Below are 12,831 nucleotides of genomic sequence, written 5' to 3' on the forward strand. Positions count from 1 at the left end.
ATAGCATATGACCCTAACAATAATACTGTGAACTTAATGGGTCTGGTGTTATCCCCATTTTACAGATGGCAGAACTGAGATGCATTCAACACACCATTGGGAATCATCGGCAAAATCCAGCTTGAAGAGACGCTACAGGATAAGTAGCCTAGCTTTTTCCAACAAATAAATGGGAGGAGGGAAAAGTGCTGGGGTACTGTCATAGATTTTAAAAGGCTTAAGAGACATGAGCCAAATACAATGTGTGTGGGTCTTATGTGCATCCTGACTCAAATCAAATCAAGAAAAGTATTGATCAGACAATCAGGGAAGTTTGAGTAGTGACTGAATATTTTGGTATGATTTAAATGTTACATAGTATTTATATTATGGCTATTTTTTTAAAAGAGCCCTTATCTCTTAGGGATAAATATTGAATTATTATTATTATTATTTTATTTTTATTTTTTGAGATGGAGTCTTGCTCTGTTGCCCAGGCTGGAGTGCAGTGGCACGATCTCAGCTCACTGCAAGCTCCGCCTCCCAGGTTCACACCATTCTCCCGCCTCAACCTCCAGAGTAGCTGGGATTACAGGCGCCCGCCACGATGCCCGGCTAATTTTTTATGTATTTTTAGTAAAGACAGGGTTTCACCGTTTTAGCCAGGATGGTCTCGATCTCCTGACCTTGTGATTCACCCACCTCAGCCTCCCAAAGTGTTGGGATTACAGGCGTGAGCCACTGCGCCCGGCAATATTGAATTATTTACAGATGAAATGATATGATGTCTTGGATTTGCTTTAAATTAATCCAGTGGTAGTGATGAGGTAGAGGGTCGGGAGGGAATGGGGATATAGATAATCAAGATAATCAAGACTGGCCATACACTGATAACTGCTGAAGCTAGATCAAGGGTACTTGGGAGTTAATTGTCCTTCTTATTTCTTATTTCTTTTTTTTCTTTTTTTTTTTTTTTTTTGGAGACAGAGTCTTGCTGTGTCACCCAGGCTGGAGTGCAGTGGCGTGATGCCAGCTTACCGCAACCTCCACCTCCCAGGTTCAAGCGATTCTCCTGCCTCAGCCTCCGGAGTAGCTGGGATTACAGGTACCCACCATCATGCCCTGCTAATTTTTGTATTTTTAGTAGCGACTTGGTGTCATCATCTTGGCCAGGATGCTCTCAAACGATCCTGATCTCAAGTGATCCACCCACCTCGGCCTCCCAAAGTGCTGGGATTACAGGCATGAGCCCCCACACCCGGCTTGCACTTCTTATTTCTGTGTTTGTATGTATTTGAAAATTTCAACAATAGAACCACAGTTGATGGTTAAAAAGTAAGAGTAGATCATGGTAAAAACTGGCCTGGAATCTGGGTGTGGTGCCTCATGCCTGTAATCCCAGGACTTTGGGAGGCTGAGGCAGGCGGATCACCTGAGGTTGAGAGTTCGAGACCCGCCTGACCAATATGGAGAAACCCTGTCTCCACTAAAAATGCAAAATTAGTCAGGTGTGGTGGCATATGCCTGTAATCCCAGCTACTTCTCTCTCATGACCCCTTTTTGTCTTCCTATGGGACCTCACGCCTCCTTTCATATAGTCCCTGTAAGAGGGTGTAATGATAAGAATTACTCTATATACAGAGCCTGCTCTACCACCTGTTAAAAGAGAAACCTTAGACAAATTAAATTGAACAGACTTTAGTTGAGCAAAGAGCAATTTGGAAAATAGGTTCAGAGAGACTCTGCACTGCCGTGTGGTTGAAAAAACCCGATGGACAGAAAAAGAAAAGTAAGGTATACAAAACAAAAGTGAGGGACAGAAACAGCTGGATTGGTTACATTTCAGCGTTTGCCTTATCTGAACATGATTTGAACAGTTGGCCACCTTTGGCCGAATCTCAGTGTTTGGCATAAGAGTAGGTTACAGCCTGTTTACACATCCAGTTAGGTTACAGTTTGCTATGTACAGAGAAAACTTTAGGCCGAGCTTACACTATGTAAGGAGGCAGCTTTGGGCTAAACTTAATTTAGCATACCCAATACTTGTTTACTTATTATGTGTATGCCTCATTCAACTGGGTTATAAGCTCCTTGAAGCCATAGGCTCTGTCTCATTTTTCTTTTTATCTTGATATCTTGTACGCAGCCTAACAAAGGCAATAATAACTGCTGAATGAATGAGTATGATGGAATTTTTTTTTTTTTTTTTTTTTGAGACGGAGTCTCGCTCTGTCGCCCAGGCTGGAGTGCAGTGGTGCGATCTCAGCTCACAGCAAGCTCCGCCTCCCAGGTTCATGCCATTCTCCTGCCTCAGCCTCTTGAGTAGCTGGGACTACAGGTGCCCGCCACCACGCCCGGCTAGTTTTTTGTATTTTTTAGTAGAGACGGGGTTTCACCATGTTAGCCAGGATGGTCTCGATCTCCTGACCTTGTGATCCACCCGTCTCGGCCTCCCAAAGTGCTGAGATTACAGGCGTGAGCTACCGTGCCCGGTCAATAGAATGTTTTAAAGAAGTCATAAAAGGTCAATCATCTTAGACTGTGTACAGAGGGAAAGGTGGAATTACCTCGCACTTTGGTGGGGTTTACAAATTGATGTGAAGTTGTGTACGTGGTTCTCAAGTCTTTCTTTTTTTTTTTTTTTTTTTTGAGACGGAGTCTCGCTCTGTCTCCCAGGCTGGAGTGCAGTGGTGTGATCTCAGCTCACTGCAAGCTCTGCCTCCCAGGTTCACGTCTTTCTCCTGCCTCAGCCTCTCGAGTAGCTGGGACTACAGGCCCCTGCCACCACGCCCAGCTAGTTTTTCTGTACTTTTAGTAGAGACAGGGTTTCACCATGTTCGCCAGGATGGTCTCGATCTCCTGACCTTGTGATCCACCCGTCTTGGCCTCCCAAAGTGCTGGGATTACAGGCGTGAGCCGCCACACCCGGCCTTCAAGTCTGTCTTAGAATCAGCCAGTGGAACTACCCGCTTCTTTTCTGAGTCACTGACCAAATGTCGGTAGTTCAGGAAGTGTCAAGGCACAGAGTTCCTGCCAAATATCTCAATTTGCTGCATACCATGACGGTTGTGCATGATTCATTTATTAGGGAGACAGACCAGATGTGTGGGACGGCCCTGCTCAACATCAAGGCAGATCTGTGGGCAGACAGAGCATCGGGTTCTGCTGTGGGTTTTCATTGACCAGTGTTCCTCTGACCATGGCATAGCCACTTGGGCAGTGCAGAAGGCATATCCCAGCCCGTCACTGGTATCATGTGCTGTGGCAACAGTCTTGGGGGTTAGAACAGAGACACCTGGGGAAACACTGGCCACTCAATGGGGAGCAAGCTTGGAGGGTAGGAGAGTCCTAAGATGGGGTCAGGGAGAGATCCAGGCCATCACCTTTCGAAGTGCTCCCGGACATTATTTCCAAAGGCAATTGGCATACCTAGCCAGGACCATATCTTGAGAAGGTAGTATTTTTTGAAGCCTCCTGAAGCCTGGGTTTTACCAACAGCCTAGGCCTGGCAGGATTCGGGGAGCTTGTACTTCACATACTCAACTTTCTGTTTCTAAAGGGAAAGAGAGACTCTACTAAGACTTTCTGGCCATCAGGCTGCTCTTCCAAAATTGTCTGGTGACTTAACCATAGGTGAATCAGAAACGTGGATCAAATTTCCTGCTAAAATACACATGAATGTGGCAATTCAAAGAAAATGTGTAGAATATAGCAGATTTGGTGGCCAGAAAGCCCTGTGAGAAGGCAAGGGCCACTGAAAATTATCATAACTATATAGTAAAAGAAAACTTGTTCCAAATGGGCACAGAGGAATCCATGGAGAAAGTTGCTAAGACATATATGGGTGTCACACATTGGCTTCTGAAGTCCATAAATTAAGGCAGGGTGTTTGCAAAGATTCTTGTAGAACCATGTCCTTGAATTTGGGCTTAAAAACTTATTAACTTATAAGTTGCAAAAGAAAGACTCTTTTAGAAAAGAGCTGCTCTAAGATGGGCTGAGTTAGAAAGACCTAACAGCCCATCCTAATAGACTGAATGTTCTATTGTTTGATGAATGTTATGTGCCAGTAGAACTTGTTGATAAGCCGTTCTTCCCAACAAAAACCGTAACTATATACACAGGAAACAAAAATATTTGTAATGGCTTTTAGCCGTGGCAACTGAACACCTGAGGAGTCAGAGCACCTTAATAAAGCCCATTTGGAAACTATAGTCACTTCCTCACAAGGTGGCCATCATATGGTGTCACCTTCCTTGACAGGACTCATCACAATACCATTCATTTATTCATTCAGCAGTAACTTATCAAGGATCTATTCTATGTGCCAAATACTGAGCTATATTCTGGGACTGGGGAGTCTTATCAAAGAGGTATAAGATACAGGCTCTTCCTTCTTGAAGTTTAAAGCACATTTGCAACCATAAATATTCAGCTATTTGTACACTATTATTACACACTTGATCCCATGGCGTCACTGTTTAACAGAGTAGTTAGATACAGACACTTTGTAATTAGATTTGCATTTGACTCTGGGTTCTGTGACTTTCAAATTGTGTGGCCTTGAGCAAACAATTCCATCTCACCAAACCTTAGTTCTTTCATGTAACCAATGGGAAAGATAATACTTACCTTATCATATTGATGTGAAGACAAATTCCCTGCAATACAGCGCCTGTGTTAAACCTCGATTTAGATTCCAAATTCAGAATTCATCAGATTTCAGTGCAAGAAACAAACTCTTTACTCTGGATATGTCCATATGAAAGGGATATAATGCGAGGAATTATGTGCTTACAAAATTATTTAAAGATGTGGAGGAGCATGAGGCAGGGATCCACAGTTGGGCTTAACCAGTTCAAGCTCACCCACATAGCTGGAATCCAGAGGTCAGGAAATAGTGGTTGGTGTCCCTGCCACCACCACATCACTACCACTGATGTGTGACACTCCCAAAGTCATTGTCTTGACCCAAGAATGGTGGGTTTGCCTGCAGCTACCATCTGTCATAGCAGAAGCAGCAGCAGAAAAAGAGATGTTTTTCTTTCTCTTCCAACTTCAGCATCTGTGGGAGTGCATCTATCTGGTGTTCCAGTTTGCTTCCAAAAGCCTGTCTCCTGAGGAGTCAGGTATCAACCACGTCAGGGGTTCCCAGCCCCTGGGCCATGGACCAATACTGGTCTGTGGTCTGTTAGGAACCTGGCCATTCGGGAGGAAGTGGAGGAGGAAGTGAGCCCCGGGCGAGTGAACATTACCACTTGAGCTCCCCCTCCTGTCAGATCAGTGGCAGCATTAGAGTCTTCTAGGAGCGCAGACCCTGTTGTGAACTGTCCGTGTGAAGGATCTAGGTTGTACACTCCTTATGAGAATCTAATGCCTGATATAATCTGAGTTGGAACAGTTGCATCCCAAAACCATATGCCCCTTGCCATCTGTGGAAAAACTGTCTTCCACAAAAATAGTCCCTGGTGCCAAAAACACTGAAGACCACTGATATATATTTTCCATATAGGGATAGCCAAAACCCAGGTAAGCTGAAGCTCTATGAAAATTCAAAGTAGAGCCCAGCTGTCCTGCTCTCAGTTTTACTATCAATTTACTATCTTATAATAGCTCCAAAGGAGAAAGGTGAAAAACTATAGAATTTTAGAGATTATTTTTTCCCACCTTCCTGGCTGATAAAGTAAGAAATAGTGCTTTAAAGAAGATGAATAATCACAGCACAGATGTAAACCAAACTCAAGCTTTATCATTAGGATTGGCATAGGAACCATCCCCATGACATAGACCCCAAACGGACAATGGTATGAATGAAAAAGGTAACAGCGGAGGCTGATCTTTATCATTTTTCACTATGCTTGTTTTTTTTGTCATTGTTGAGTTTTGAGTTGGAATGTGAGTTTATTTATCCTCCACAGCTTTTGGAAGATTTCAGCCTGGCTCATCCTATTTTAGAGTGTCTGACAGGGGAATAATGCATGGTATTTAGATGGTACCAGTTATCCAAGAAGGTCACATTTCTTTACAATTAGTCTATCATACTCCAGAATACCCTGAGAGAGGTTGGGGTAGGAGAGAGGGAGTTACCTTCATTTAACAGCAGATAGACTTAGGAAGCGGCGGGGGCCAATGAAAAAGCAGGAACGAGAATGGCAAGATGCCCCAACACTATCTCCCTTCCCCCACCAACAACCCAGGGAACTGTTTCCAAATCACTTTCTACATATGCCTTGACTGTTGATTCATCAAAGATGTCTTCAATAGATTCACAACTCAAACCACATTGCAGTATTTAAGTAAAGGGGAGCATTGAAAAATGTGAATGTGGTATTTCTTCTATTTTTGCAAATGGATGTGTTTGATACCAAACCCTGTCAGCAGCTAATACTATTACTGTGTTTGCTAATATGCTCAGATCAACTGGGCACACAACCAAAACCCGTAACATTCCTGAGTCAAGTATGATCAGATGCTCTCAAATGCAGTGTGCCTTCTTCCCTTGCATCATAAGAGAAGAGGCTTTTGTTGGATATGTTTTGTGAACACCAAAGAGAGTAAACAGCTTTTTGAAGAAGCCAAAGTGTTTCCCCCTGATTCATTGTGAATGCCTGCAAGAGCGTTTCCTTTTAAGTTAAAACAATTTACAAATTCTTCCTCCTAAATCAATCTACATATTTTTATCACTGCTATTTTTAATAAGTAACTTTTCTTTCTGAAAATTTATTTCACTTTCCCTCAACCTTTCTGTGATTCTTGGGAGACAAGAAACAGAGTTCATTTAAAACACTCTTGTTTATGATGGATGAAACCACAAACTTTGTGTGATGTTAACCCACTCACAGAAGGAGAATCTGAACTTCAGAGTATTTTGTGTTTGGAGTGAAGGCTCACTAAGGAAAATGGGCTCATTTCAATTCAGTATATTATAGGAAGGAAAAGATCAAGGAAGAGCTGGTCTTAAAACTGTCAAAATATAATAATTCGATGGGAAGAAAGAAGGAAAACAGACCAGTTGGAAATGCAAAGATAAAAGAACTGGATCCAGACATGTCTATGTAATTTCCCAGAAATGGAAATTGTACTGGCAATTTGGAAAGAGATATCGAAAAACAATATACATTAAATGTTGAGCGTTTCTTGCAGCAATGCACTTGGAAGGCTCTTGGAACACATGGCATAATGGTCTTATGATTCATCTACATATGGCCTGATCCTTGGTAACTGACGAAAGGGGAAACCAAGTTTCATAAGGAATCAAACACAGAAGAGGAAGTTAAACACTTTTTTAGGTTAAAAAAAACTCTTTTAAGCTGCTAGGTCATCAGCAGAGGATTAACTAACGCAGCCTACTAAATTTGCAGTGGGATAGATCACATATGTAATTTCCTTTAATTCTTCAATAGCCCTGTGATGTAGGCATCATTTTCTCTGTTTCCTGATAGCCCAAGAGTTGGTGTCTCTAAAGTTGCTTAGGTAGTTGATGGTTGAGCTTAGATGCAAATAGAATTCTTTCCACCACACCTCATATTGTCAAACCTGGCTGCTTATCAGAATTATCTGGAGAGCTTTGTAAAAATACAGATTCTTGGGCCTCAGCCCAGGAAATTCTCATGCAGTAGTATAGAGCAAGCTCTGGGGATCAATTTTTTTGTTTTGTTTTGTTTCTCCAGTGACTCTGATACACAGTGAATTTGGGGAAACACTGCACGCAGAAATGGTGTGAGAATGGGTGAAGACAAGAGCCCTGGTGGGAAGGATGTAGAACACAGGAACTCCACTGCTCTATGAGAAGCCTGCTAAACTACACCAGCCATAAATAGTCTTACGAAAATCTACCAGATCTGGAAAACATGCTTCGACTTCACCTGAATTTATTTCTAAGACCCCAGACATTCCTAATCAGCCCATCTCCTCCCAGATGGCTCTGCAAACCACTCCTATCGTTTGGAATTATGTTTTCAGAAGCCTTACAACCATGATAAAATGCTGTTGCCATAAGCATTTTCCTATCTCCTCAAGATGAATTAGATGAGCTACTTAGTCCTTCATCAATAAATTACAAAGGAAGAGGCATTTGGAACTATGGATGCCCTTCAAATGTACTTGGCTAGTTACTTGCCTCCGTTTCCAAAAAGATGAAAACATAAAATGAAGTGGCAAAATGTGCATCATTCCTGGCCACATACCCAAATAGTCTTTCTCTTATCCAATATGACTTTTTCCTTTGCATGCTTTTTCATCAGGCTAAGAAAACCAAAATATCTTTCTACAACAAATCCTTAAGGTTTCCCAGAAACACAAAGCAACAGTGCATTATTTACTTCTTATGAAATTTTACCATGATATTTTTAGCAGAGTGGGTGTTGCCCTGACACAGGCCATAAAACTTACTCACTTCTTTGGGGTCTGAGGAATGTAATCTTGTGATTGGTTTTACAGGGAGAACTTATTGGGGTGCAGTTGCAGTTCCCAGAGTGAGTCTGTGCCATCATTGCCTCCACTGTTGTTCAGTGGGTGGGGCGCCCAGAGCACAGGAATGTGCTCTCTGATTCTGTGACAAAACTAAGGACTGAGGCTCCCCTACAGGGAATGGATTCAGAGGCTCCTGAGGCTCAGTTCTCCAATGAGTTCTCCAATGAGTTCTCCATTGAGTTCTCCAATGAGTTCTCCAATGAGTTCTCCATTGAGTTCTCCAATGAGTTCTCCATTGAGTTCTCCAATGAGTTCTCCATTGAGTTCTCCAATGAGTTCTCCATTGAGTTCTCCAATGAGTTCCAGGTAAAATGCAGAAACCAGGCAAGGCACAATGGCTCAGGCCTGTAATCCCAGCACTTTGGGAGGCCAAGGTGGGTGGATCGCTTGCCCCCAGGAGTTCAAGACCAATGTGGGCAACATGGTGAGACCCCATCTCTACAAAAAATACAAAAATTAGTGGTTACCTATAGTCCCAGCTACTTGGGAGGCTGAAGTGGGAGGATCACTTGAGCCTGGGAGGTCAGGAGTGCAGTGAGCTGTGATCACACTACTGTACTCCAGCCTGCTGGGTGAGAGTAAGAGCCTGTCTCTAAAAAAAAAGAAGAAGAAGAAGAAGAAGAAGAAGAGAAATCAGAAACAGGAGCAAGGCAAAAAGGGGGCTACAGCAAGGGTTATAACATGAAGGAAAATGAGAACAGCTGCACTTTTAATCTATGAATTCAACAAAGGTCTGGGAGCATCCATGTACTCCAAGTGCCATGTAGAGGCCGGGGAGTCAGTGAGCCACACAGAGATGGTTCTTGCCACCACAGAGCTTAAGGCACATGGAGGAAACAGACAAAAACCAAGCAAATCTATAAATTGCATAATTTAAAAATTTGGTAAGAACCAGGAAGAAAGGGTATTAGTCAAAGGAAGGACATAGCCTAGTACATGAGTTAAGAAATGTCTAGGCTGGGCGCGGTGGCTCACACCTGTAATCCAGCACTTTGAGAGTCCAAGGCGGGCAGATCACGAGGTCAAGAGATTGAGACCATCCCGGCCCACATGGTGAAATCCCATCCCTATTATTAATACAAAAAAATTAGCTGGGTGTGGTGGTGCATGCCTGTAATCTCAGCTACTCGGGAGGCTGAGGCAGGAGAATTGCTTGAACCTGGGAGGTGGAGGTTACAGTGAGTTGAGATCGTGCCACTGCACTCCAGCCTGGTGACAGAGCAAGACTCCATCTAAAAATGAAACAAACAAAACAAAACAAACAACAAACAAAAAAGAAGAAGCGTCCAGTGGCTGTGGGTCAGCATCAGCGAAAGTGGGGAGAGCAGTAAAGAAGCAATTGCAACCTTCTAGGTGAGAAATGACCATGACCTGGACTTGGGAGTGGGCAGTGAAGAGGCAGGATGGACTCAAGACAGCAACTAGACTGCCACTGGCAGCGACATTTTGGAGAAACTAGCAGGCAGTTCTTCCGACACGGTTCCTACAGGTGATGGGATAAAAATAGAAGACAGCAGTGGAAATGATGAGGAGACCTGGAACATTTTAGTTACGATTCAACTCAGCCTCTGCTAGGGCCACAGGGACTCAAAGAAGAGAAGGAGACACTTCCTCCATGCAAGGAGTCTACGTTTCATTGAAGAAGATGCATCCAGCATACATGTAACGATAATAAAGGAAAAATATGACAAGAATAATAGAAAAGGCAGAACGCTCTGAGAAGGAGGCTTGAAGTCAGAGTATGAATTCAACCAGAAGACAGAAGAGTGGGGAATTCCGAGGGGAGGGAGGAGCAAGAGCAAAGGCGTGAACGTGGTGACCTGTGGTATGTGCTCAGCTCCTGCTGGGCTCAAGTGTTGCATATGCAGAGAGAACATTAGCTGGAGACCATCAGGCTGGCATTGAACACCAGGGGCAGGAGTGGATGCTTACTGCTCAACTGCACACTCCTCTCTTGTTCTCTGCTACATTTGTGCAACTGAACGTCTGTATTATACGTGTGTATTAAAAGCAAACTCTCACTTTGAAATTTTCCTTCTTAGTGGCAAGATTCTTTTCTCTAGATTGACAGTGCAGAGCTCACATAGTAATAACTGCTGTTAGAATAGATATTTAGGACTACAGAGCTAAAGCTTAAATACCATTTAAGGGAAGCTGCTGTTATCTGAAATAATTTGTCTTTCTTATTTAAAAGAACCAATACCCTCCCTCCCTCCTTTCCTCCTTCCCTCCCTTCCTTTCCTCTTTTCTTTCTTCCTTCCTTGGAAGAGTGGAAACATAACGAGGGGTTCTGGCTAGTGTCCTGAGGTGTTGGCTAGGTAAACTTTTTAGAGTTGCTTGTGCCAAGAGACCAGCACATACATTTCTCCAGGGGAAGTACATCCTAATGATTCCACAGACATCCATGGATTGCTCTGGCTAGCAGAGTAGTGCTGCAAAAATCATTATGATTTTTCTTTTTTTCCAGAAAGTTATTCTTCTTTGGCTTAATGTCCACATGACAAAGAATCACGCTTTACAGTCTTTAAGGGCCTATCCCATGCTCAGCCACCTTTCTACAAAATCGTGGCGACGTGGGCAGGCAGACACGTGCACTTGGGAGATCCTGAGATCCTGTCTGCTCAGGCTGATGCAGTGACCAGAGTCACCAGAAAACCTCTGCTCCATCTGGGAGACCCAAGGGAGATCATCTGGAAGCTGGTATCTGGGGACACACTGCTACGTTGTCCAGTCCAAAGTCCATCAGCTTTGTTTTCTTTCTCTGTCACTCGAACAAGTAAAACAGAGTGTAGAAACAAACACTGCAGGCAAGGTTACCTAGTCTCCTTGGAAATGTTTCCTTCCTACTGGCTAACTTTCAACCTAAGGGAAAAGGCAGCTCGATGCTCAACTTGAAGATTTTCTTTCACATTCTATTATACATGTGCATATAAAGGAGTTTCTCTTACTATTGGTTTCTTCCTTCTCTGATCCTCTCTCCAAAGGCACCACATTTCTCCAGAGTGTCCCAAATGCCTCATGTCTACGGAGTACTTTGCAAACATTAATAGACAAATGGTTAGTTTATATAAAGCACACATGTATTGCTCTGACATAAGCAGTGAGGAGCCCACAGTTTACATTTTTCATCTTTCTTTTAAAAAAGAACGACAAATCATATTCCAGATGATCCAACCTTTTACGCTACGAAGGGAAGAGTGAAGGAACCAAGATTGAAAAGAGATTTAAATTTGGACTGTTTGTGAGCCAAGTGCAAATTGGTGTACAAGTTCACATTGATCTTTAGAAGGGAAAGCAGGTATTGAATTTGCTTTCCACCTTTAGCTCCATCCTTCTTTACCTTGAGAAGAAGCCCAAAACACTGAACTTAATTTTAAGCTCCTAATTTTAAAGGTAGACTGATACGCTCACGCTCGTGGTTCCGGCACTTTGAGTGGTCGAGGCAAGCGGATCACTTGAGGTCAGGAGTTCAAGACCAGCCACGGTCAACATGGCAAAACCTCATCTCTACTAAAAATACAAAAATAAAATAAAAAATTAGCGGGGCGTGGTGGCAGGTGCCTGTAATCCCAGCTACTCAGGAGGCTGAGGCAGGAGAATCACTTGAACCAGTGCAGCAGAGGTTGCAGTGAGCTGAGATTGCGCCAATGAACTCCAGCCTGGGTGACACAGTGAGGCTCCCTCTCAAAAAAGAAAAAAAAAAAAAATATATATATATATATATATATATAGAGAGAGAGAGAGAGAGAAAGACAGATACAGTCATTAATAACGGTTCTAATGGCAATAAGTCAGGCTTGGGTTTTTGTAGGAAACTTCAAGACAGGGCATATGGGTTTTCTTTTTTTCTTTTCTTTTTTTTTTTTGTTTTGAGATGGAGTCTTGTTCTTTTGCCCAGGCTGGAGTGCAGTGGTGTGATCTCAGCTCACTGCAACCTCCGCCTCCCAGGTTCACGCCATTCTCCTGCCTCAGCCTCCGGAGTAGTTGGGACTACAGGCGCCCGCCACCACGCCCAGCTAATTTTTTGTATTTTTAGTAGAGACGGGATTTCACCATGTTAGCCAGGAGGGTCTCCTGACCTTGTGATCTGCCCATCTTGGCCTCCCAAAGTGCTGGGATTACAGGCTTGAGCCACCGCGCCCGGCAGCATATGGGTTTTCGATGGCCATGTGTTCAGCATTCTTTATAAGTAAACTCATGTGATATCTAAACCCATATTCCTCATACATGTGTTCGTATTTTACACAGCCAAATGTTTGACAATACCAGCTATCAAATTATTTAAGACATTTGACACTTAGGAATACTTTTCTTTGGTGAAAAAACAGTGGTATTTGAATACCAGTTCTAAGAGTGTATGGTGTAGACTCTTGTTCCCGG

At 43.2% G+C, this 12,831-nt stretch overlaps 1 long non-coding RNA gene across 1 annotated transcript; it reads left to right on the forward strand.

Annotated features, from left to right (window-relative positions):
- The first annotated feature begins 740 nt into the window (after positions 1-740).
- Positions 741-9,084, forward strand: LOC126960132 (uncharacterized). Its single transcript, XR_007727736.1, has 2 exons — positions 741-1,084; positions 7,650-9,084. It is a non-coding gene; the product is annotated as an uncharacterized LOC126960132 (long non-coding RNA).
- Positions 9,085-12,831: the final 3,747 nt, after the last annotated feature.

The sequence above is a fragment of the Macaca thibetana genome, chromosome 7 (assembly GCF_024542745.1).
Source record: "Macaca thibetana thibetana isolate TM-01 chromosome 7, ASM2454274v1, whole genome shotgun sequence".
NCBI classification, from domain to species: Eukaryota; Metazoa; Chordata; class Mammalia; order Primates; family Cercopithecidae; genus Macaca; species Macaca thibetana.